Genomic DNA, 21,967 nt, shown 5'->3' with positions numbered 1-21,967 from the left:
ACCACTTCCAGAACGAGGCCGCCGATATTGATGGATGGAGCATTTCTGACGTCCTGTCCCATGATGTTCGTTTTCTTGAGGCTGATGGCTAGGCCAAATTCATTGCACAATTCACTGCCTGCCATTTATGCTCACACTCTTTGCTTTTTGTCTGTTAGCCAATCCTCTATCCACGCTAATATATTAACCCAACACCATGAGTCCTTAGCTCTTGCCTATTAATCTTTTATGTGGTGCCTTATCGAGTGCCTTTTGAAAATCCAGGTATACAACATCTACTGATTCCACTTTATCTCCCCTTCTGGTTACATACTCAAAAAAATTCTACAAGATTTGTCAAACAGGATCTCTCTTCAGCAAAATCCAGATCTAACTAGTGATTCATAGAGGCTCATATAACCTCATTGCCTTTGTACCCTCTGCTTCGATTGAAAAAGACAAGGATTGTGTAGGCTTTTTGGACAGCTTTATCACTGAAGAGCAATGCACTCAGTTCCATTGCCCAATTGCATAAAACACACTTCCCTGACCGGGAATTGAACCCGGGCCGCGGCGGTGAGAGCGCCAAATCCTAACCACTAGACCACCAGGGAAGAGTCGACAGTATATTTAAAGATTTGCCTACATATACCTGTAAAGCACTCAGATACCACAGAAGATCATTTTGCCTTTCCTCAATCTTCCTTCCAAAATACATCTTGGTTTTATTAACCCAGCTGCTGTCACCGCGCTCTCTGCCTCAGCCCCTGCCGGCCGCGCATGCTCAATTTACACCGCCCACCCGGCTGATTGACACCAGCCGCGGACCAATAGAAAGTGCAGGGGCGGGACAGGAACCCCCCGCCCCCGAAACCAGTCGGAGAGTTCGAGTGGCGTGACTTACGGCATTGACCAAGAGGGTCCCTCATTCGTCCTCCAGCTTCGCCCCCTCTTTCTATTGGTCCGGAGCCCCGTCAATTCCCCGGGCATTGTGAGCTGACAGGTGAAAGGTGGGAGCGGGTGACTGACGCCCCCCCCCCAGGGGGCGGGGTTTATAAATACAGAGCGCGGCCCCAAGCCTGAATGTTTCCCTTTTGAATGCTCCAATTGAACTTGCCTCCACCACACTCTCAGGCAGTGCATTCCAGACCTGAACCACTCACTGCGTGAAAAAGGTTTTCCTCATGTTGCCATTGCTTTTTTTTTGCTTTAAATCTGCCCCCTCTCGATTCTTTAAGGGAGTGGGAACAGTTTCTCTCCACAAACACTGTCCCGAGCCCACATGATATTGAATACTTTTGTCAAATTACCTCTCAGCCTTGTCTTCTTCAAGGAAAATAGCCCCAATCTATCACCATAATTGAAGTTCCTCATCCTGGAACCATTGTTTTCTGCAATCTCTCCAATGCTTTCACAACGTTCTTTAAATGCGGCGCCCAGAACTGGAAGCAATACTCCAGCTGAGGCCGAACTCGTGTCTTGTTCAAGTTCAACATAACATCCTTGCTCTTGTACTCTGTTCCCCTGCTAATAAAGTCAAGGATACTGTATGCTTTATTTGCCGTTCTCTCAACCTTCCTGCCACCTGCGCATATAGAGCAGTTTCTGAAGCACATGGGGTTGTGGGTAATCCGGCAGCCATTCGACATAAAGTCTCAGTGAATCTTTATTGAATCTGGGGAAGTGAAGATGAGATTCTGCTACCATATGAGTTGTAATATAATAAAGATGAAGTTCCATTTCCTACCTTCCACACATTGTGATAATGGAGTTGTTGAAAATCAATCTCAATCAATAAGTCTGTAACAGACCAAGACACTGTTGTTCTGCTCTGCTTTGCATTTTAATAGGAATTACCAGATGCTTGTGCCACTGTGTGCTTTTGCTGTGGACAATAACGCCATCAGTCTTTTCTGTTGATCTTGTGCAGAGAGGCTGGTGTAGATAGAAGGTACAGTCTGAGCAGGAGTGACAATGGAATATTCTTGTGTCATAGTTTAGTAAGATCTGATCAGTTTCCAAGTGAGTGCGTTTGTACAAATGTAACTCAAATAGACACAGCTTGTGTCATAGTTTAGTGAGATCAGATCACTTACCAAGTCTGTGAGTATTTATAAATGTGACTCAGATTGCATCACTGTGGCTTAGTTGATAGCACCCTTGTCTTTAAGTCATACGTTTTTGGGCTCAAGTCTCACTCCAGGCTTGAGCACAAAAATCAAGGCCGACACTGCAGTGCAGTGCAGAGGGAGTGCTGGCTTTCAGATCAGATGTTGAACCGAGGCCTGTCTGTCTCCGTAGAGCAAGGTACTGAGGACACAGTCTTGATACACTCGGACTTTTGTGTTCCGTGTCAGTGCGCCATTTTCCCACACTTTCTTGGCCAGTCTGGACATAGCAGCAGATGCCTTTCCCATGCGCTTGTTGATTTCTGCATCGAGAGACAGGTTACTGGTGATAGTTAAGCCTAGGTAGGCGAACTCTTGAACCACTTCCAGAGCGCGGCCGCCGATATTGATGGATGGAGCATTTCTGACGTCCTGTCCCATGATGTTCGTTTTCTTGAGACTGATGGTTAGGCCAAATTCATTGCACAATTCACTGCCTGCCATTTATGCTCACACTCTTTGCTTTTTGTCTGTTAGCCAATCCTCTATCCACGCTAATATATTAACCCAACACCGTGAGTCCTTATCTCTTGCCTATTAATCTTTTATGTGGCACCTTATCGAATGCCTTTTGAAAATCCAGGTATACATCATCTACTGATTCCACTTTATCTACCCTACTGGTTGCATACTCAAAAAAATTCTACAAGATTTGTCAAATAGGATCTCTCTTCAGCAAAATCCACATCTAACGAGTGATTCATAGAACCTCATTGCCTTTGTACACTCTGCTTCGATTTATAAAGCCAAGGATTGTGTCAGTTTTTCAGACTACTTTTTCACTTAAGAGCAATGCATTCAGTTCCATTGCCCCAATGCATAAGACACACTTCCCTGACCGGGAATCGAACCCGGGCCGCGGCGGTGAAAGCGCCGAATCCTAACCACTAGACCACCAGGGAAGAGGTGACAGCTTGCTTAAAGATTTGTCCCACACTTTCTTGGCCAGTCTGGACATAGCAGCAGATGCCTTTCCCATGTGCTTGTTGATTTCTGCATCGAGAGACAGGTTACTGGTGATAGTTGAGCCTAGGTAGGTGAACTCTTGAACCACTTCCAGAACGAGGCCGCCGATATTGATGGATGGAGCATTTCTGACGTCCTGTCCCATGATGTTCGTTTTCTTGAGGCTGATGGCTAGGCCAAATTCATTGCACAATTCACTGCCTGCCATTTATGCTCACACTCTTTGCTTTTTGTCTGTTAGCCAATCCTCTATCCACGCTAATATATTAACCCAACACCATGAGTCCTTAGCTCTTGCCTATTAATCTTTTATGTGGTGCCTTATCGAGTGCCTTTTGAAAATCCAGGTATACAACATCTACTGATTCCACTTTATCTACCCTACTGGTTACATACTCAAAAAAATTCTACAAGATTTGTCAAACAGGATCTCTCTTCAGCAAAATCCAGATCTAACTAGTGATTCATAGAGGCTCATATAACCTCATTGCCTTTGTACCCTCTGCTTCGATTGAAAAAGACAAGGATTGTGTAGGCTTTTTGGACAGCTTTATCACTGAAGAGCAATGCACTCAGTTCCATTGCCCAATTGCATAAAACACACTTCCCTGACCGGGAATCGAACCCTGGCCGCGGCGGTGAGAGCGCCAAATCCTAACCACTAGACCACCAGGGAAGAATCGACAGCATGTTTAAAGATTTGTCTACATATACCTGTAAAGCACTCAGATACCACAGAAGATCATTTTGCCTTTCCTCAATCTTCCTTCCAAAATACATCTTGGTTTTATTAACCCAGCTGCTGTCACCGCGCTCTCTGCCTCAGCCCCTGCCGGCCGCGCATGCTCAACTTACACCGCCCACCCGGCTGATTGACACCAGCCGCGGACCAATAGAAAGTGCAGGGGCGGGACAGGAACCCCCCGCCCCCGAAACCAGTCGGAGAGTTCGAGTGGCGTGACTTACCGCATTGACCAAGAGGGTCCCTCATTCGTCCTCCAGCTTCGCCCCCTCTTTCTATTGGTCCGGAGCCCCGTCAATTCCCCGGGCATTGTGAGCTGACAGGTGAAAGGTGGGAGCGGGTGACTGACGCCCCCCCCCCAGGGGGCGGGGTTTATAAATACAGAGCGCGGCCCCAAGCCTGAATGTTTCCCTTTTGAATGCTCCAATTGAACTTGCCTCCACCACACTCTCAGGCAGTGCATTCCAGACCTGAACCACTCACTGCGTGAAAAAGGTTTTCCTCATGTTGCCATTGCTTTTTTTTTGCTTTAAATCTGCCCCCTCTCGATTCTTTAAGGGAGTGGGAACAGTTTCTCTCCACAAACACTGTCCCGAGCCCACATGATATTGAATACTTTTGTCAAATTACCTCTCAGCCTTGTCTTCTTCAAGGAAAATAGCCCCAATCTATCACCATAATTGAAGTTCCTCATCCTGGAACCATTGTTTTCTGCAATCTCTCCAATGCTTTCACAACGTTCTTTAAATGCGGCGCCCAGAACTGGAAGCAATACTCCAGCTGAGGCCGAACTCGTGTCTTGTTCAAGTTCAACATAACATCCTTGCTCTTGTACTCTGTTCCCCTGCTAATAAAGTCAAGGATACTGTATGCTTTATTTGCCGTTCTCTCAACCTTCCTGCCACCTGCGCATATAGAGCAGTTTCTGAAGCACATGGGGTTGTGGGTAATCCGGCAGCCATTCGACATAAAGTCTCAGTGAATCTTTATTGAATCTGGGGAAGTGAAGATGAGATTCTGCTACCATATGAGTTGTAATATAATAAAGATGAAGTTCCATTTCCTACCTTCCACACATTGTGATAATGGAGTTGTTGAAAATCAATCTCAATCAATAAGTCTGTAACAGACCAAGACACTGTTGTTCTGCTCTGCTTTGCATTTTAATAGGAATTACCAGATGCTTGTGCCACTGTGTGCTTTTGCTGTGGACAATAACGCCATCAGTCTTTTCTGTTGATCTTGTGCAGAGAGGCTGGTGTAGATAGAAGGTACAGTCTGAGCAGGAGTGACAATGGAATATTCTTGTGTCATAGTTTAGTAAGATCTGATCAGTTTCCAAGTGAGTGCGTTTGTACAAATGTAACTCAAATAGACACAGCTTGTGTCATAGTTTAGTGAGATCAGATCACTTACCAAGTCTGTGAGTATTTATAAATGTGACTCAGATTGCATCACTGTGGCTTAGTTGATAGCACCCTTGTCTTTAAGTCATACGTTTTTGGGCTCAAGTCTCACTCCAGGCTTGAGCACAAAAATCAAGGCCGACACTGCAGTGCAGTGCTGAGGGAGTGCTGGCTTTCAGATCAGATGTTGAACCGAGGCCTGTCTGCCTCCGTAGAGCAAGGTACTGAGGACACAGTCTTGATACACTCGGACTTTTGTGTTCCGTGTCAGTGCGCCATTTTCCCACACTTTCTTGGCCAGTCTGGACATAGCAGCAGATGCCTTTCCCATGCGCTTGTTGATTTCTGCATCGAGAGACAGGTTACTGGTGATAGTTAAGCCTAGGTAGGCGAACTCTTGAACCACTTCCAGAGCGCGGCCGCCGATATTGATGGATGGAGCATTTCTGACGTCCTGTCCCATGATGTTCGTTTTCTTGAGACTGATGGTTAGGCCAAATTCATTGCACAATTCACTGCCTGCCATTTATGCTCACACTCTTTGCTTTTTGTCTGTTAGCCAATCCTCTATCCACGCTAATATATTAACCCAACACCGTGAGTCCTTATCTCTTGCCTATTAATCTTTTATGTGGCACCTTATCGAATGCCTTTTGAAAATCCAGGTATACATCATCTACTGATTCCACTTTATCTACCCTACTGGTTACATACTCAAAAAAATTCTACAAGATTTGTCAAATAGGATCTCTCTTCAGCAAAATCCACATCTAACTAGTGATTCATAGAACCTCATTGCCTTTGTACACTCTGCTTCGACTTATAAAGCCAAGGATTGTGTCAGTTTTTCAGACTACTTTTTCATTTAAGAGCAATGCACTCAGTTCCATTGCCCCAATGCATAAGACACACTTCCCTGACCGGGAATCGAACCCGGGCCGCGGCGGTGAAAGCGCCGAATCCTAACCACTAGATCACCATGGAAGAGGTGACAGTTTGCTTCTAGATTTGTCCCACACTTTCTTGGCCAGTCTGGACATAGCAGCAGATGCCTTTCCCATGTGCTTGTTGATTTCTGCATCGAGAGACAGGTTGCTGGTGATAGTTGAGCCTAGGTAGGTGAACTCTTGAACCACTTCCAGAACGAGGCCGCCGATATTGATGGATGGAGCATTTCTGACGTCCTGTCCCATGATGTTCGTTTTCTTGAGGCTGATGGCTAGGCCAAATTCATTGCACAATTCACTGCCTGCCATTTATGCTCACACTCTTTGCTTTTTGTCTGTTAGCCAATCCTCTATCCACGCTAATATATTAACCCAACACCATGAGTCCTTAGCTCTTGCCTATTAATCTTTTATGTGGTGCCTTATCGAGTGCCTTTTGAAAATCCAGGTATACAACATCTACTGATTCCACTTTATCTACCCTACTGGTTACATACTCAAAAAAATTCTACAAGATTTGTCAAACAGGATCTCTCTTCAGCAAAATCCAGATCTAACTAGTGATTCATAGAGGCTCATATAACCTCATTGCCTTTGTACCCTCTGCTTCGATTGAAAAAGACAAGGATTGTGTAGGCTTTTTGGACAGCTTTATCACTGAAGAGCAATGCACTCAGTTCCATTGCCCAATTGCATAAAACACACTTCCCTGACCGGGAATCGAACCCTGGCCGCGGCGGTGAGAGCGCCAAATCCTAACCACTAGACCACCAGGGAAGAGTCGACAGTATATTTAAAGATTTGTCTACATATACCTGTAAAGCACTCAGATACCACAGAAGATCATTTTGCCTTTCCTCAATCTTCCTTCCAAAATACATCTTGGTTTTATTAACCCAGCTGCTGTCACCGCGCTCTCTGCCTCAGCCCCTGCCGGCCGCGCATGCTCAACTTACACCGCCCACCCGGCTGATTGACACCAGCCGCGGACCAATAGAAAGTGCAGGGGCGGGACAGGAACCCCCCGCCCCCGAAACCAGTCGGAGAGTTCGAGTGGCGTGACTTACGGCATTGACCAAGAGGGTCCCTCATTCGTCCTCCAGCTTCGCCCCCTCTTTCTATTGGTCCGGAGCCCCGTCAATTCCCCGGGCATTGTGAGCTGACAGGTGAAAGGTGGGAGCGGGTGACTGACGCCCCCCCCCCCACCCCCCAGGGGGCGGGGTTTATAAATACAGAGCGCGGCCCCAAGCCTGAATGTTTCCCTTTTGAATGCTCCAATTGAACTTGCCTCCACCACACTCTCAGGCAGTGCATTCCAGACCTGAACCACTCACTGCGTGAAAAAGGTTTTCCTCATGTTGCCATTGCTTTTTTTTTGCTTTAAATCTGCCCCCTCTCGATTCTTTAAGGGAGTGGGAACAGTTTCTCTCCACAAACACTGTCCCGAGCCCACATGATATTGAATACTTTTGTCAAATTACCTCTCAGCCTTGTCTTCTTCAAGGAAAATAGCCCCAATCTATCACCATAATTGAAGTTCCTCATCCTGGAACCATTGTTTTCTGCAATCTCTCCAATGCTTTCACAACGTTCTTTCAATGCGGCGCCCAGAACTGGAAGCAATACTCCAGCTGAGGCCGAACTCGTGTCTTGTTCAAGTTCAACATAACATCCTTGCTCTTGTACTCTGTTCCCCTGCTAATAAAGTCAAGGATACTGTATGCTTTATTTGCCGTTCTCTCAACCTTCCTGCCACCTGCGCATATAGAGCAGTTTCTGAAGCACATGGGGTTGTGGGTAATCCGGCAGCCATTCGACATAAAGTCTCAGTGAATCTTTATTGAATCTGGGGAAGTGAAGATGAGATTCTGCTACCATATGAGTTGTAATATAATAAAGATGAAGTTCCATTTCCTACCTTCCACACATTGTGATAATGGAGTTGTTGAAAATCAATCTCAATCAATAAGTCTGTAACAGACCAAGACACTGTTGTTCTGCTCTGCTTTGCATTTTAATAGGAATTACCAGATGCTTGTGCCACTGTGTGCTTTTGCTGTGGACAATAACGCCATCAGTCTTTTCTGTTGATCTTGTGCAGAGAGGCTGGTGTAGATAGAAGGTACAGTCTGAGCAGGAGTGACAATGGAATATTCTTGTGTCATAGTTTAGTAAGATCTGATCAGTTTCCAAGTGAGTGCGTTTGTACAAATGTAACTCAAATAGACACAGCTTGTGTCATAGTTTAGTGAGATCAGATCACTTACCAAGTCTGTGAGTATTTATAAATGTGACTCAGATTGCATCACTGTGGCTTAGTTGATAGCACCCTTGTCTTTACGTCATACGTTTTTGGGCTCAAGTCTCACTCCAGGCTTGAGCACAAAAATCAAGGCCGACACTGCAGTGCAGTGCTGAGGGAGTGCTGGCTTTCAGATCAGATGTTGAACCGAGGCCTGTCTGCCTCCGTAGAGCAAGGTACTGAGGACACAGTCTTGATACACTCGGACTTTTGTGTTCCGTGTCAGTGCGCCATTTTCCCACACTTTCTTGGCCAGTCTGGACATAGCAGCAGATGCCTTTCCCATGCGCTTGTTGATTTCTGCATCGAGAGACAGGTTACTGGTGATAGTTAAGCCTAGGTAGGCGAACTCTTGAACCACTTCCAGAGCGCGGCCGCCGATATTGATGGATGGAGCATTTCTGACGTCCTGTCCCATGATGTTCGTTTTCTTGAGACTGATGGTTAGGCCAAATTCATTGCACAATTCACTGCCTGCCATTTATGCTCACACTCTTTGCTTTTTGTCTGTTAGCCAATCCTCTATCCACGCTAATATATTAACCCAACACCGTGAGTCCTTATCTCTTGCCTATTAATCTTTTATGTGGCACCTTATCGAATGCCTTTTGAAAATCCAGGTATACATCATCTACTGATTCCACTTTATCTACCCTACTGGTTACATACTCAAAAAAATTCTACAAGATTTGTCAAATAGGATCTCTCTTCAGCAAAATCCACATCTAACTAGTGATTCATAGAACCTCATTGCCTTTGTACACTCTGCTTCGATTTATAAAGCCAAGGATTGTGTCAGTTTTTCAGACTACTTTTTCATTTAAGAGCAATGCACTCAGTTCCATTGCCCCAATGCATAAGATACACTTCCCTGACCGGGAATCGAACCCAGGCCGCGGCGGTGAAAGCGCCGAATCCTAACCACTAGACCACCAGGGAAGAGGTGACAGTTTGCTTCAAGACTTGTCCCACACTTTCTTGGCCAGTCTGGACATAGCAGCAGATGCCTTTCCCATGTGCTTGTTGATTTCTGCATCGAGAGACAGGTTGCTGGTGATAGTTGAGCCTAGGTAGGTGAACTCTTGAACCACTTCCAGAACGAGGCCGCCGATATTGATGGATGGAGCATTTCTGACGTCCTGTCCCATGATGTTCGTTTTCTTGAGGCTGATGGCTAGGCCAAATTCATTGCACAATTCACTGCCTGCCATTTATGCTCACACTCTTTGCTTTTTGTCTGTTAGCCAATCCTCTATCCACGCTAATATATTAACCCAACACCATGAGTCCTTAGCTCTTGCCTATTAATCTTTTATGTGGTGCCTTATCGAGTGCCTTTTGAAAATCCAGGTATACAACATCTACTGATTCCACTTTATCTACCCTACTGGTTACATACTCAAAAAAATTCTACAAGATTTGTCAAACAGGATCTCTCTTCAGCAAAATCCAGATCTAACTAGTGATTCATAGAGGCTCATATAACCTCATTGCCTTTGTACCCTCTGCTTCGATTGAAAAAGACAAGGATTGTGTAGGCTTTTTGGACAGCTTTATCACTGAAGAGCAATGCACTCAGTTCCATTGCCCAATTGCATAAAACACACTTCCTTGACCGGGAATCGAACCCGGGCCGCGGCGGTGAAAGCGCCAAATCCTAACCACTAGACCACCAGGGAAGAGTCGACAGTATATTTAAAGATTTGTCTACATATACCTGTAAAGCACTCAGATACCACAGAAGATCATTTTGCCTTTCCTCAATCTTCCTTCCAAAATACATCTTGGTTTTATTAACCCAGCTGCTGTCACCGCGCTCTCTGCCTCAGCCCCTGCCGGCCGCGCATGCTCAACTTACACCGCCCACCCGGCTGATTGACACCAGCCGCGGACCAATAGAAAGTGCAGGGGCGGGACAGGAACCCCCCGCCCCCGAAACCAGTCGGAGAGTTCGAGTGGCGTGACTTACGGCATTGACCAAGAGGGTCCCTCATTCGTCCTCCAGCTTCGCCCCCTCTTTCTATTGGTCCGGAGCCCCGTCAATTCCCCGGGCATTGTGAGCTGACAGGTGAAAGGTGGGAGCGGGTGACTGACGCCCCCCCCCCAGGGGGCGGGGTTTATAAATACAGAGCGCGGCCCCAAGCCTGAATGTTTCCCTTTTGAATGCTCCAATTGAACTTGCCTCCACCTCACTCTCAGGCAGTGCATTCCAGACCTGAATCACTCACTGCGTGAAAAAGGTTTTCCTCATGTTGCCATTGCTTTTTTTTTGCTTTAAATCTGCCCCCTCTCGATTCTTTAAGGGAGTGGGAACAGTTTCTCTCCACAAACATTGTCCCGAGCCCACATGATATTGAATACTTTTGTCAAATTACCTCTCAGCCTTGTCTTCTTCAAGGAAAATAGCCCCAATCTATCACCATAATTGAAGTTCCTCATCCTGGAACCATTGTTTTCTGCAATCTCTCCAATGCTTTCACAACGTTCTTTAAATGCGGCGCCCAGAACTGGAAGCAATACTCCAGCTGAGGCCGAACTCGTGTCTTGTTCAAGTTCAACATAACATCCTTGCTCTTGTACTCTGTTCCCCTGCTAATAAAGTCAAGGATACTGTATGCTTTATTTGCCGTTCTCTCAACCTTCCTGCCACCTGCGCATATAGAGCAGTTTCTGAAGCACATGGGGTTGTGGGTAATCCGGCAGCCATTCGACATAAAGTCTCAGTGAATCTTTATTGAATCTGGGGAAGTGAAGATGAGATTCTGCTACCATATGAGTTGTAATATAATAAAGATGAAGTTCCATTTCCTACCTTCCACACATTGTGATAATGGAGTTGTTGAAAATCAATCTCAATCAATAAGTCTGTAACAGACCAAGACACTGTTGTTCTGCTCTGCTTTGCATTTTAATAGGAATTACCAGATGCTTGTGCCACTGTGTGCTTTTGCTGTGGACAATAACGCCATCAGTCTTTTCTGTTGACCTTGTGCAGAGAGGCTGGTGTAGATAGAAGGTACAGTCTGAGCAGGAGTGACAATGGAATATTCTTGTGTCATAGTTTAGTAAGATCTGATCAGTTTCCAAGTGAGTGCGTTTGTACAAATGTAACTCAAATAGACACAGCTTGTGTCATAGTTTAGTGAGATCAGATCACTTACCAAGTCTGTGAGTATTTATAAATGTGACTCAGATTGCATCACTGTGGCTTAGTTGATAGCACCCTTGTCTTTACGTCATACGTTTTTGGGCTCAAGTCTCACTCCAGGCTTGAGCACAAAAATCAAGGCCGACACTGCAGTGCAGTGCTGAGGGAGTGCTGGCTTTCAGATCAGATGTTGAACCGAGGCCTGTCTGCCTCCGTAGAGCAAGGTACTGAGGACACAGTCTTGATACACTCGGACTTTTGTGTTCCGTGTCAGTGCGCCATTTTCCCACACTTTCTTGGCCAGTCTGGACATAGCAGCAGATGCCTTTCCCATGCGCTTGTTGATTTCTGCATCGAGAGACAGGTTACTGGTGATAGTTAAGCCTAGGTAGGCGAACTCTTGAACCACTTCCAGAGCGCGGCCGCCGATATTGATGGATGGAGCATTTCTGACGTCCTGTCCCATGATGTTCGTTTTCTTGAGACTGATGGTTAGGCCAAATTCATTGCACAATTCACTGCCTGCCATTTATGCTCACACTCTTTGCTTTTTGTCTGTTAGCCAATCCTCTATCCACGCTAATATATTAACCCAACACCGTGAGTCCTTATCTCTTGCCTATTAATCTTTTATGTGGCACCTTATCGAATGCCTTTTGAAAATCCAGGTATACATCATCTACTGATTCCACTTTATCTACCCTACTGGTTACATACTCAAAAAAATTCTACAAGATTTGTCAAATAGGATCTCTCTTCAGCAAAATCCACATCTAACTAGTGATTCATAGAACCTCATTGCCTTTGTACACTCTGCTTCGATTTATAAAGCCAAGGATTGTGTCAGTTTTTCAGACTACTTTTTCATTTAAGAGCAATGCACTCAGTTCCATTGCCCCAATGCATAAGATACACTTCCCTGACCGGGAATCGAACCCAGGCCGCGGCGGTGAAAGCGCCGAATCCTAACCACTAGACCACCAGGGAAGAGGTGACAGTTTGCTTCAAGACTTGTCCCACACTTTCTTGGCCAGTCTGGACATAGCAGCAGATGCCTTTCCCATGTGCTTGTTGATTTCTGCATCGAGAGACAGGTTGCTGGTGATAGTTGAGCCTAGGTAGGTGAACTCTTGAACCACTTCCAGAACGAGGCCGCCGATATTGATGGATGGAGCATTTCTGACGTCCTGTCCCATGATGTTCGTTTTCTTGAGGCTGATGGCTAGGCCAAATTCATTGCACAATTCACTGCCTGCCATTTATGCTCACACTCTTTGCTTTTTGTCTGTTAGCCAATCCTCTATCCACGCTAATATATTAACCCAACACCATGAGTCCTTAGCTCTTGCCTATTAATCTTTTATGTGGTGCCTTATCGAGTGCCTTTTGAAAATCCAGGTATACAACATCTACTGATTCCACTTTATCTACCCTACTGGTTACATACTCAAAAAAATTCTACAAGATTTGTCAAACAGGATCTCTCTTCAGCAAAATCCAGATCTAACTAGTGATTCATAGAGGCTCATATAACCTCATTGCCTTTGTACCCTCTGCTTCGATTGAAAAAGACAAGGATTGTGTAGGCTTTTTGGACAGCTTTATCACTGAAGAGCAATGCACTCAGTTCCATTGCCCAATTGCATAAAACACACTTCCTTGACCGGGAATCGAACCCGGGCCGCGGCGGTGAAAGCGCCAAATCCTAACCACTAGACCACCAGGGAAGAGTCGACAGTATGTTTAAAGATTTGTCTACATATACCTGTAAAGCACTCAGATACCACAGAAGATCATTTTGCCTTTCCTCAATCTTCCTTCCAAAATACATCTTGGTTTTATTAACCCAGCTGCTGTCACCGCGCTCTCTGCCTCAGCCCCTGCCGGCCGCGCATGCTCAACTTACACCGCCCACCCGGCTGATTGACACCAGCCGCGGACCAATAGAAAGTGCAGGGGCGGGACAGGAACCCCCCGCCCCCGAAACCAGTCGGAGAGTTCGAGTGGCGTGACTTACGGCATTGACCAAGAGGGTCCCTCATTCGTCCTCCAGCTTCGCCCCCTCTTTCTATTGGTCCGGAGCCCCGTCAATTCCCCGGGCATTGTGAGCTGACAGGTGAAAGGTGGGAGCGGGTGACTGACGCCCCCCCCCCAGGGGGCGGGGTTTATAAATACAGAGCGCGGCCCCAAGCCTGAATGTTTCCCTTTTGAATGCTCCAATTGAACTTGCCTCCACCTCACTCTCAGGCAGTGCATTCCAGACCTGAATCACTCACTGCGTGAAAAAGGTTTTCCTCATGTTGCCATTGCTTTTTTTTTGCTTTAAATCTGCCCCCTCTCGATTCTTTAAGGGAGTGGGAACAGTTTCTCTCCACAAACATTGTCCCGAGCCCACATGATATTGAATACTTTTGTCAAATTACCTCTCAGCCTTGTCTTCCTCAAGGAAAATAGCCCCAATCTATCACCATAATTGAAGTTCCTCATCCTGGAACCATTGTTTTCTGCAATCTCTCCAATGCTTTCACAACGTTCTTTAAATGCGGCGCCCAGAACTGGAAGCAATACTCCAGCTGAGGCCGAACTCGTGTCTTGTTCAAGTTCAACATAACATCCTTGCTCTTGTACTCTGTTCCCCTGCTAATAAAGTCAAGGATACTGTATGCTTTATTTGCCGTTCTCTCAACCTTCCTGCCACCTGCGCATATAGAGCAGTTTCTGAAGCACATGGGGTTGTGGGTAATCCGGCAGCCATTCGACATAAAGTCTCAGTGAATCTTTATTGAATCTGGGGAAGTGAAGATGAGATTCTGCTACCATATGAGTTGTAATATAATAAAGATGAAGTTCCATTTCCTACCTTCCACACATTGTGATAATGGAGTTGTTGAAAATCAATCTCAATCAATAAGTCTGTAACAGACCAAGACACTGTTGTTCTGCTCTGCTTTGCATTTTAATAGGAATTACCAGATGCTTGTGCCACTGTGTGCTTTTGCTGTGGACAATAACGCCATCAGTCTTTTCTGTTGACCTTGTGCAGAGAGGCTGGTGTAGATAGAAGGTACAGTCTGAGCAGGAGTGACAATGGAATATTCTTGTGTCATAGTTTAGTAAGATCTGATCAGTTTCCAAGTGAGTGCGTTTGTACAAATGTAACTCAAATAGACACAGCTTGTGTCATAGTTTAGTGAGATCAGATCACTTACCAAGTCTGTGAGTATTTATAAATGTGACTCAGATTGCATCACTGTGGCTTAGTTGATAGCACCCTTGTCTTTACGTCATACGTTTTTGGGCTCAAGTCTCACTCCAGGCTTGAGCACAAAAATCAAGGCCGACACTGCAGTGCAGTGCTGAGGGAGTGCTGGCTTTCAGATCAGATGTTGAACCGAGGCCTGTCTGCCTCCGTAGAGCAAGGTACTGAGGACACAGTCTTGATACACTCGGACTTTTGTGTTCCGTGTCAGTGCGCCATTTTCCCACACTTTCTTGGCCAGTCTGGACATAGCAGCAGATGCCTTTCCCATGCGCTTGTTGATTTCTGCATCGAGAGACAGGTTACTGGTGATAGTTAAGCCTAGGTAGGCGAACTCTTGAACCACTTCCAGAGCGCGGCCGCCGATATTGATGGATGGAGCATTTCTGACGTCCTGTCCCATGATGTTCGTTTTCTTGAGACTGATGGTTAGGCCAAATTCATTGCACAATTCACTGCCTGCCATTTATGCTCACACTCTTTGCTTTTTGTCTGTTAGCCAATCCTCTATCCACGCTAATATATTAACCCAACACCGTGAGTCCTTATCTCTTGCCTATTAATCTTTTATGTGGCACCTTATCGAATGCCTTTTGAAAATCCAGGTATACATCATCTACTGATTCCACTTTATCTACCCTACTGGTTACATACTCAAAAAAATTCTACAAGATTTGTCAAATAGGATCTCTCTTCAGCAAAATCCGCATCTAACTAGTGATTCATAGAACCTCATTGCCTTTGTACACTCTGCTTCGATTTATAAAGCCAAGGATTGTGTCAGTTTTTCAGACTACTTTTTCACTTAAGAGCAAGGCACTCAGTTCCATTGCCCCAATGCATAAGACACACTTCCCTGACCGGGAATCGAACCCGGGCCACCGCGGTGAAAGCGCCGAATCCTAACCACTAGACCACCAGGGAAGAGGTGACAGTTTGCTTAAAGATTTGTCCCACACTTTCTTGGCCAGTCTGGACATAGCAGCAGATGCCTTTCCCATGTGCTTGTTGATTTCTGCATCGAGAGACAGGTTGCTGGTGATAGTTGAGCCTAGGTAGGTGAACTCTTGAACCACTTCCAGAACGAGGCCGCCGATATTGATGGATGGAGCATTTCTGACGTCCTGTCCCATGATGTTCGTTTTCTTGAGGCTGATGGCTAGGCCAAATTCATTGCACAATTCACTGCCTGCCATTTATGCTCACACTCTTTGCTTTTTGTCTGTTAGCCAATCCTCTATCCACGCTAATATATTAACCCAACACCATGAGTCCTTAGCTCTTGCCTATTAATCTTTTATGTGGTGCCTTATCGAGTGCCTTTTGAAAATCCAGGTATACAACATCTACTGATTCCACTTTATCTACCCTACTGGTTACATACTCAAAAAAATTCTACAAGATTTGTCAAACAGGATCTCTCTTCAGCAAAATCCAGATCTAACTAGTGATTCATAGAGGCTCATATAACCTCATTGCCTTTGTACCCTCTGCTTCGATTGAAAAAGACAAGGATTGTGTAGGCTTTTTGGACAGCTTTATCACTGAAGAGCAATGCACTCAGTTCCATTGCCCAATTGCATAAAACACACTTCCCTGACCGGGAATCGAACCCAGGCCGCGGCGGTGAGAGCGAATAATCCTAACCACTAGACCACCAGGGAAGAGTCGACAGTATATTTAAAGATTTGTCTACATATACCTGTAAAGCACTCAGATACCACAGAAGATCATTTTGCCTTTCCTCAATCTTCCTTCCAAAATACATCTTGGTTTTATTAACCCAGCTGCTGTCACCGCGCTCTCTGCCTCAGCCCCTGCCGGCCGCGCATGCTCAACTTACACCGCCCACCCGGCTGATTGACACCAGCCGCGGACCAATAGAAAGTGCAGGGGCGGGACAGGAACCCCCCGCCCCCGAAACCAGTCGGAGAGTTCGAGTGGCGTGACTTACCGCATTGACCAAGAGGGTCCCTCATTCGTCCTCCAGCTTCGCCCCCTCTTTCTATTGGTCCGGAGCCCCGTCAATTCCCCGGGCATTGTGAGCTGACAGGTGAAAGGTGGGAGCGGGTGACTGACGCCCCCCCCCCCCCAGGGGGCGGGGTTTATAAATACAGAGCGCGGCCCCAAGCCTGAATGTTTCCCTTTTGAATGCTCCAATTGAACTTGCCTCCACCTCACTCTCAGGCAGTGCATTCCAGACCTGAACCACTCACTGCGTGAAAAAGGTTTTCCTCATGTTGCCATTGCTTTTTTTTTGCTTTAAATCTGCCCCCTCTCGATTCTTTAAGGGAGTGGGAACAGTTTCTCTCCACAAACATTGTCCCGAGCCCACATGATATTGAATACTTTTGTCAAATTACCTCTCAGCCTTGTCTTCTTCAAGGAAAATAGCCCCAATCTATCACCATAATTGAAGTTCCTCATCCTGGAACCATTGTTTTCTGCAATCTCTCCAATGCTTTCACAACGTTCTTTAAATGCGGCGCCCAGAACTGGAAGCAATACTCCAGCTGAGGCCGAACTCGTGTCTTGTTCAAGTTCAACATAACATCCTTGCTCTTGTACTCTGTTCCCCTGCTAATAAAGTCAAGGATACTGTATGCTTTATTTGCCGTTCTCTCAACCTTCCTGCCACCTGCGCATATAGAGCAGTTTCTGAAGCACATGGGGTTGTGGGTAATCCGGCAGCCATTCGACATAAAGTCTCAGTGAATCTTTATTGAATCTGGGGAAGTGAAGATGAGATTCTGCTACCATATGAGTTGTAATATAATAAAGATGAAGTTCCATTTCCTACCTTCCACACATTGTGATAATGGAGTTGTTGAAAATCAATCTCAATCAATAAGTCTGTAACAGACCAAGACACTGTTGTTCTGCTCTGCTTTGCATTTTAATAGGAATTACCAGATGCTTGTGCCACTGTGTGCTTTTGCTGTGGACAATAACGCCATCAGTCTTTTCTGTTGATCTTGTGCAGAGAGGCTGGTGTAGATAGAAGGTACAGTCTGAGCAGGAGTGACAATGGAATATTCTTGTGTCATAGTTTAGTAAGATCTGATCAGTTTCCAAGTGAGTGCGTTTGTACAAATGTAACTCAAATAGACACAGCTTGTGTCATAGTTTAGTGAGATCAGATCACTTACCAAGTCTGTGAGTATTTATAAATGTGACTCAGATTGCATCACTGTGGCTTAGTTGATAGCACCCTTGTCTTTAAGTCATACGTTTTTGGGCTCAAGTCTCACTCCAGGCTTGAGCACAAAAATCAAGGCCGACACTGCAGTGCAGTGCTGAGGGAGTGCTGGCTTTCAGATCAGATGTTGAACCGAGGCCTGTCTGCCTCCGTAGAGCAAGGTACTGAGGACACAGTCTTGATACACTCGGACTTTTGTGTTCCGTGTCAGTGCGCCATTTTCCCACACTTTCTTGGCCAGTCTGGACATAGCAGCAGATGCCTTTCCCATGCGCTTGTTGATTTCTGCATCGAGAGACAGGTTACTGGTGATAGTTAAGCCTAGGTAGGCGAACTCTTGAACCACTTCCAGAGCGCGGCCGCCGATATTGATGGATGGAGCATTTCTGACGTCCTGTCCCATGATGTTCGTTTTCTTGAGACTGATGGTTAGGCCAAATTCATTGCACAATTCACTGCCTGCCATTTATGCTCACACTCTTTGCTTTTTGTCTGTTAGCCAATCCTCTATCCACGCTAATATATTAACCCAACACCGTGAGTCCTTATCTCTTGCCTATTAATCTTTTATGTGGCACCTTATCGAATGCCTTTTGAAAATCCAGGTATACATCATCTACTGATTCCACTTTATCTACCCTACTGGTTACATACTCAAAAAAATTCTACAAGATTTGTCAAATAGGATCTCTCTTCAGCAAAATCCGCATCTAACTAGTGATTCATAGAACCTCATTGCCTTTGTACACTCTGCTTCGATTTATAAAGCCAAGGATTGTGTCAGTTTTTCAGACTACTTTTTCATTTAAGAGCAATGCACTCAGTTCCATTGCCCCAATGCATAAGACACACTTCCCTGACCGGGAATCGAACCCAGGCCGCGGCGGTGAAAGCGCCGAATCCTAACCACTAGACCACCAGGGAAGAGGTGACAGTTTGCTTCAAGATTTGTCCCACACTTTCTTGGCCAGTCTGGACATAGCAGCAGATGCCTTTCCCATGTGCTTGTTGATTTCTGCATCGAGAGACAGGTTGCTGGTGATAGTTGAGCCTAGGTAGGTGAACTCTTGAACCACTTCCAGAACGAGGCCGCCGATATTGATGGATGGAGCATTTCTGACGTCCTGTCCCATGATGTTCGTTTTCTTGAGGCTGATGGCTAGGCCAAATTCATTGCACAATTCACTGCCTGCCATTTATGCTCACACTCTTTGCTTTTTGTCTGTTAGCCAATCCTCTATCCACGCTAATATATTAACCCAACACCATGAGTCCTTAGCTCTTGCCTATTAATCTTTTATGTGGTGCCTTATCGAGTGCCTTTTGAAAATCCAGGTATACAACATCTACTGATTCCACTTTATCTACCCTACTGGTTACATACTCAAAAAAATTCTACAAGATTTGTCAAACAGGATCTCTCTTCAGCAAAATCCAGATCTAACTAGTGATTCATAGAGGCTCATATAACCTCATTGCCTTTGTACCCTCTGCTTCGATTGAAAAAGACAAGGATTGTGTAGGCTTTTTGGACAGCTTTATCACTGAAGAGCAATGCACTCAGTTCCATTGCCCAATTGCATAAAACACACTTCCTTGACCGGGAATCGAACCCGGGCCGCGGCGGTGAGAGCGCCAAATCCTAACCACTAGACCACCAGGGAAGAGTCGACAGTATATTTAAAGATTTGTCTACATATACCTGTAAAGCACTCAGATACCACAGAAGATCATTTTGCCTTTCCTCAATCTTCCTTCCAAAATACATCTTGGTTTTATTAACCCAGCTGCTGTCACCGCGCTCTCTGCCTCAGCCCCTGCCGGCCGCGCATGCTCAACTTACACCGCCCACCCGGCTGATTGACACCAGCCGCGGACCAATAGAAAGTGCAGGGGCGGGACAGGAACCCCCCGCCCCCGAAACCAGTCGGAGAGTTCGAGTGGCGTGACTTACCGCATTGACCAAGAGGGTCCCTCATTCGTCCTCCAGCTTCGCCCCCTCTTTCTATTGGTCCGGAGCCCCGTCAATTCCCCGGGCATTGTGAGCTGACAGGTGAAAGGTGGGAGCGGGTGACTGACGCCCCCCCCCCCCCAGGGGGCGGGGTTTATAAATACAGAGCGCGGCCCCAAGCCTGAATGTTTCCCTTTTGAATGCTCCAATTGAACTTGCCTCCACCTCACTCTCAGGCAGTGCATTCCAGACCTGAATCACTCACTGCGTGAAAAAGGTTTTCCTCATGTTGCCATTGCTTTTTTTTTGCTTTAAATCTGCTCCCTCTCGATTCTTTAAGGGAGTGGGAACAGTTTCTCTCCACAAACATTGTCCCGAGCCCACATGATATTGAATACTTTTGTCAAATTACCTCTCAGCCTTGTCTTCTTCAAGGAAAATAGCCCCAATCTATCACCATAATTGAAGTTCCTCATCCTGGAACCATTGTTTTCTGCAATCTCTCCAATGCTTTCACAACGTTCTTTAAATGCGGCGCCCAGAACTGGAAGCAATACTCCAGCTGAGGCCGAACTCGTGTCTTGTTCAAGTTCAACATAACATCCTTGCTCTTGTACTCTGTTCCCCTGCTAATAAAGTCAAGGATACTGTATGCTTTATTTGCCGTTCTCTCAACCTTCCTGCCACCTGCGCATATAGAGCAGTTTCTGAAGCACATGGGGTTGTGGGTAATCCGGCAGCCATTCGACATAAAGTCTCAGTGAATCTTTATTGAATCTGGGGAAGTGAAGATGAGATTCTGCTACCATATGAGTTGTAATATAATAAAGATGAAGTTCCATTTCCTACCTTCCACACATTGTGATAATGGAGTTGTTGAAAATCAATCTCAATCAATAAGTCTGTAACAGACCAAGACACTGTTGTTCTGCTCTGCTTTGCATTTTAATAGGAATTACCAGATGCTTGTGCCACTGTGTGCTTTTGCTGTGGACAATAACGCCATCAGTCTTTTCTGTTGATCTTGTGCAGAGAGGCTGGTGTAGATAGAAGGTACAGTCTGAGCAGGAGTGACAATGGAATATTCTTGTGTCATAGTTTAGTAAGATCTGATCAGTTTCCAAGTGAGTGCGTTTGTACAAATGTAACTCAAATAGACACAGCTTGTGTCATAGTTTAGTGAGATCAGATCACTTACCAAGTCTGTGAGTATTTATAAATGTGACTCAGATTGCATCACTGTGGCTTAGTTGATAGCACCCTTGTCTTTACGTCATACGTTTTTGGGCTCAAGTCTCACTCCAGGCTTGAGCACAAAAATCAAGGCCGACACTGCAGTGCAGTGCTGAGGGAGTGCTGGCTTTCAGATCAGATGTTGAACCGAGGCCTGTCTGCCTCCGTAGAGCAAGGTACTGAGGACACAGTCTTGATACACTCGGACTTTTGTGTTCCGTGTCAGTGCGCCATTTTCCCACACTTTCTTGGCCAGTCTGGACATAGCAGCAGATGCCTTTCCCATGCGCTTGTTGATTTCTGCATCGAGAGACAGGTTACTGGTGATAGTTAAGCCTAGGTAGGCGAACTCTTGAACCACTTCCAGAGCGCGGCCGCCGATATTGATGGATGGAGCATTTCTGACGTCCTGTCCCATGATGTTCGTTTTCTTGAGACTGATGGTTAGGCCAAATTCATTGCACAATTCACTGCCTGCCATTTATGCTCACACTCTTTGCTTTTTGTCTGTTAGCCAATCCTCTATCCACGCTAATATATTAACCCAACACCGTGAGTCCTTATCTCTTGCCTATTAATCTTTTATGTGGCACCTTATCGAATGCCTTTTGAAAATCCAGGTATACATCATCTACTGATTCCACTTTATCTACCCTACTGGTTACAT

General features: G+C 45.7%; 12 non-coding genes across 12 annotated transcripts; all 12 read right to left on the bottom strand.

Moving 5' to 3' along the window:
• Positions 1 to 521: 521 nt before the first annotated feature.
• On the bottom strand, positions 522 to 593 carry trnae-cuc (transfer RNA glutamic acid (anticodon CUC)). The gene has a single exon. It is a non-coding gene; the product is annotated as a tRNA-Glu (tRNA).
• A 2,384-nt stretch (positions 594 to 2,977) lies between these two features.
• On the bottom strand, positions 2,978 to 3,049 carry trnae-uuc (transfer RNA glutamic acid (anticodon UUC)). The gene has a single exon. It is a non-coding gene; the product is annotated as a tRNA-Glu (tRNA).
• Positions 3,050 to 3,717: 668 nt separating this feature from the next.
• trnae-cuc (transfer RNA glutamic acid (anticodon CUC)) lies at positions 3,718 to 3,789 on the bottom strand. The gene has a single exon. It is a non-coding gene; the product is annotated as a tRNA-Glu (tRNA).
• Positions 3,790 to 6,173: 2,384 nt separating this feature from the next.
• Positions 6,174 to 6,245, bottom strand: trnae-uuc (transfer RNA glutamic acid (anticodon UUC)). Its single transcript has one exon. It is a non-coding gene; the product is annotated as a tRNA-Glu (tRNA).
• Positions 6,246 to 6,913: 668 nt separating this feature from the next.
• Positions 6,914 to 6,985, bottom strand: trnae-cuc (transfer RNA glutamic acid (anticodon CUC)). Its single transcript has one exon. It is a non-coding gene; the product is annotated as a tRNA-Glu (tRNA).
• A 2,392-nt stretch (positions 6,986 to 9,377) lies between these two features.
• Positions 9,378 to 9,449, bottom strand: trnae-uuc (transfer RNA glutamic acid (anticodon UUC)). The gene has a single exon. It is a non-coding gene; the product is annotated as a tRNA-Glu (tRNA).
• Positions 9,450 to 10,117: 668 nt separating this feature from the next.
• On the bottom strand, positions 10,118 to 10,189 carry trnae-uuc (transfer RNA glutamic acid (anticodon UUC)). Its single transcript has one exon. It is a non-coding gene; the product is annotated as a tRNA-Glu (tRNA).
• A 2,384-nt stretch (positions 10,190 to 12,573) lies between these two features.
• On the bottom strand, positions 12,574 to 12,645 carry trnae-uuc (transfer RNA glutamic acid (anticodon UUC)). Its single transcript has one exon. It is a non-coding gene; the product is annotated as a tRNA-Glu (tRNA).
• A 668-nt stretch (positions 12,646 to 13,313) lies between these two features.
• On the bottom strand, positions 13,314 to 13,385 carry trnae-uuc (transfer RNA glutamic acid (anticodon UUC)). Its single transcript has one exon. It is a non-coding gene; the product is annotated as a tRNA-Glu (tRNA).
• Positions 13,386 to 15,769: 2,384 nt separating this feature from the next.
• Positions 15,770 to 15,841, bottom strand: trnae-uuc (transfer RNA glutamic acid (anticodon UUC)). Its single transcript has one exon. It is a non-coding gene; the product is annotated as a tRNA-Glu (tRNA).
• A 3,127-nt stretch (positions 15,842 to 18,968) lies between these two features.
• trnae-uuc (transfer RNA glutamic acid (anticodon UUC)) lies at positions 18,969 to 19,040 on the bottom strand. Its single transcript has one exon. It is a non-coding gene; the product is annotated as a tRNA-Glu (tRNA).
• A 668-nt stretch (positions 19,041 to 19,708) lies between these two features.
• Positions 19,709 to 19,780, bottom strand: trnae-cuc (transfer RNA glutamic acid (anticodon CUC)). The gene has a single exon. It is a non-coding gene; the product is annotated as a tRNA-Glu (tRNA).
• Positions 19,781 to 21,967: the final 2,187 nt, after the last annotated feature.

Source organism: Heterodontus francisci, chromosome 34 (genome assembly GCF_036365525.1).
Source record: "Heterodontus francisci isolate sHetFra1 chromosome 34, sHetFra1.hap1, whole genome shotgun sequence".
In the NCBI taxonomy this organism is placed as follows: Eukaryota; Metazoa; Chordata; class Chondrichthyes; order Heterodontiformes; family Heterodontidae; genus Heterodontus; species Heterodontus francisci.
Note: the sequence above shows the minus strand (reverse complement) of the source record. Positions and strands in the feature narration are given on the sequence as shown.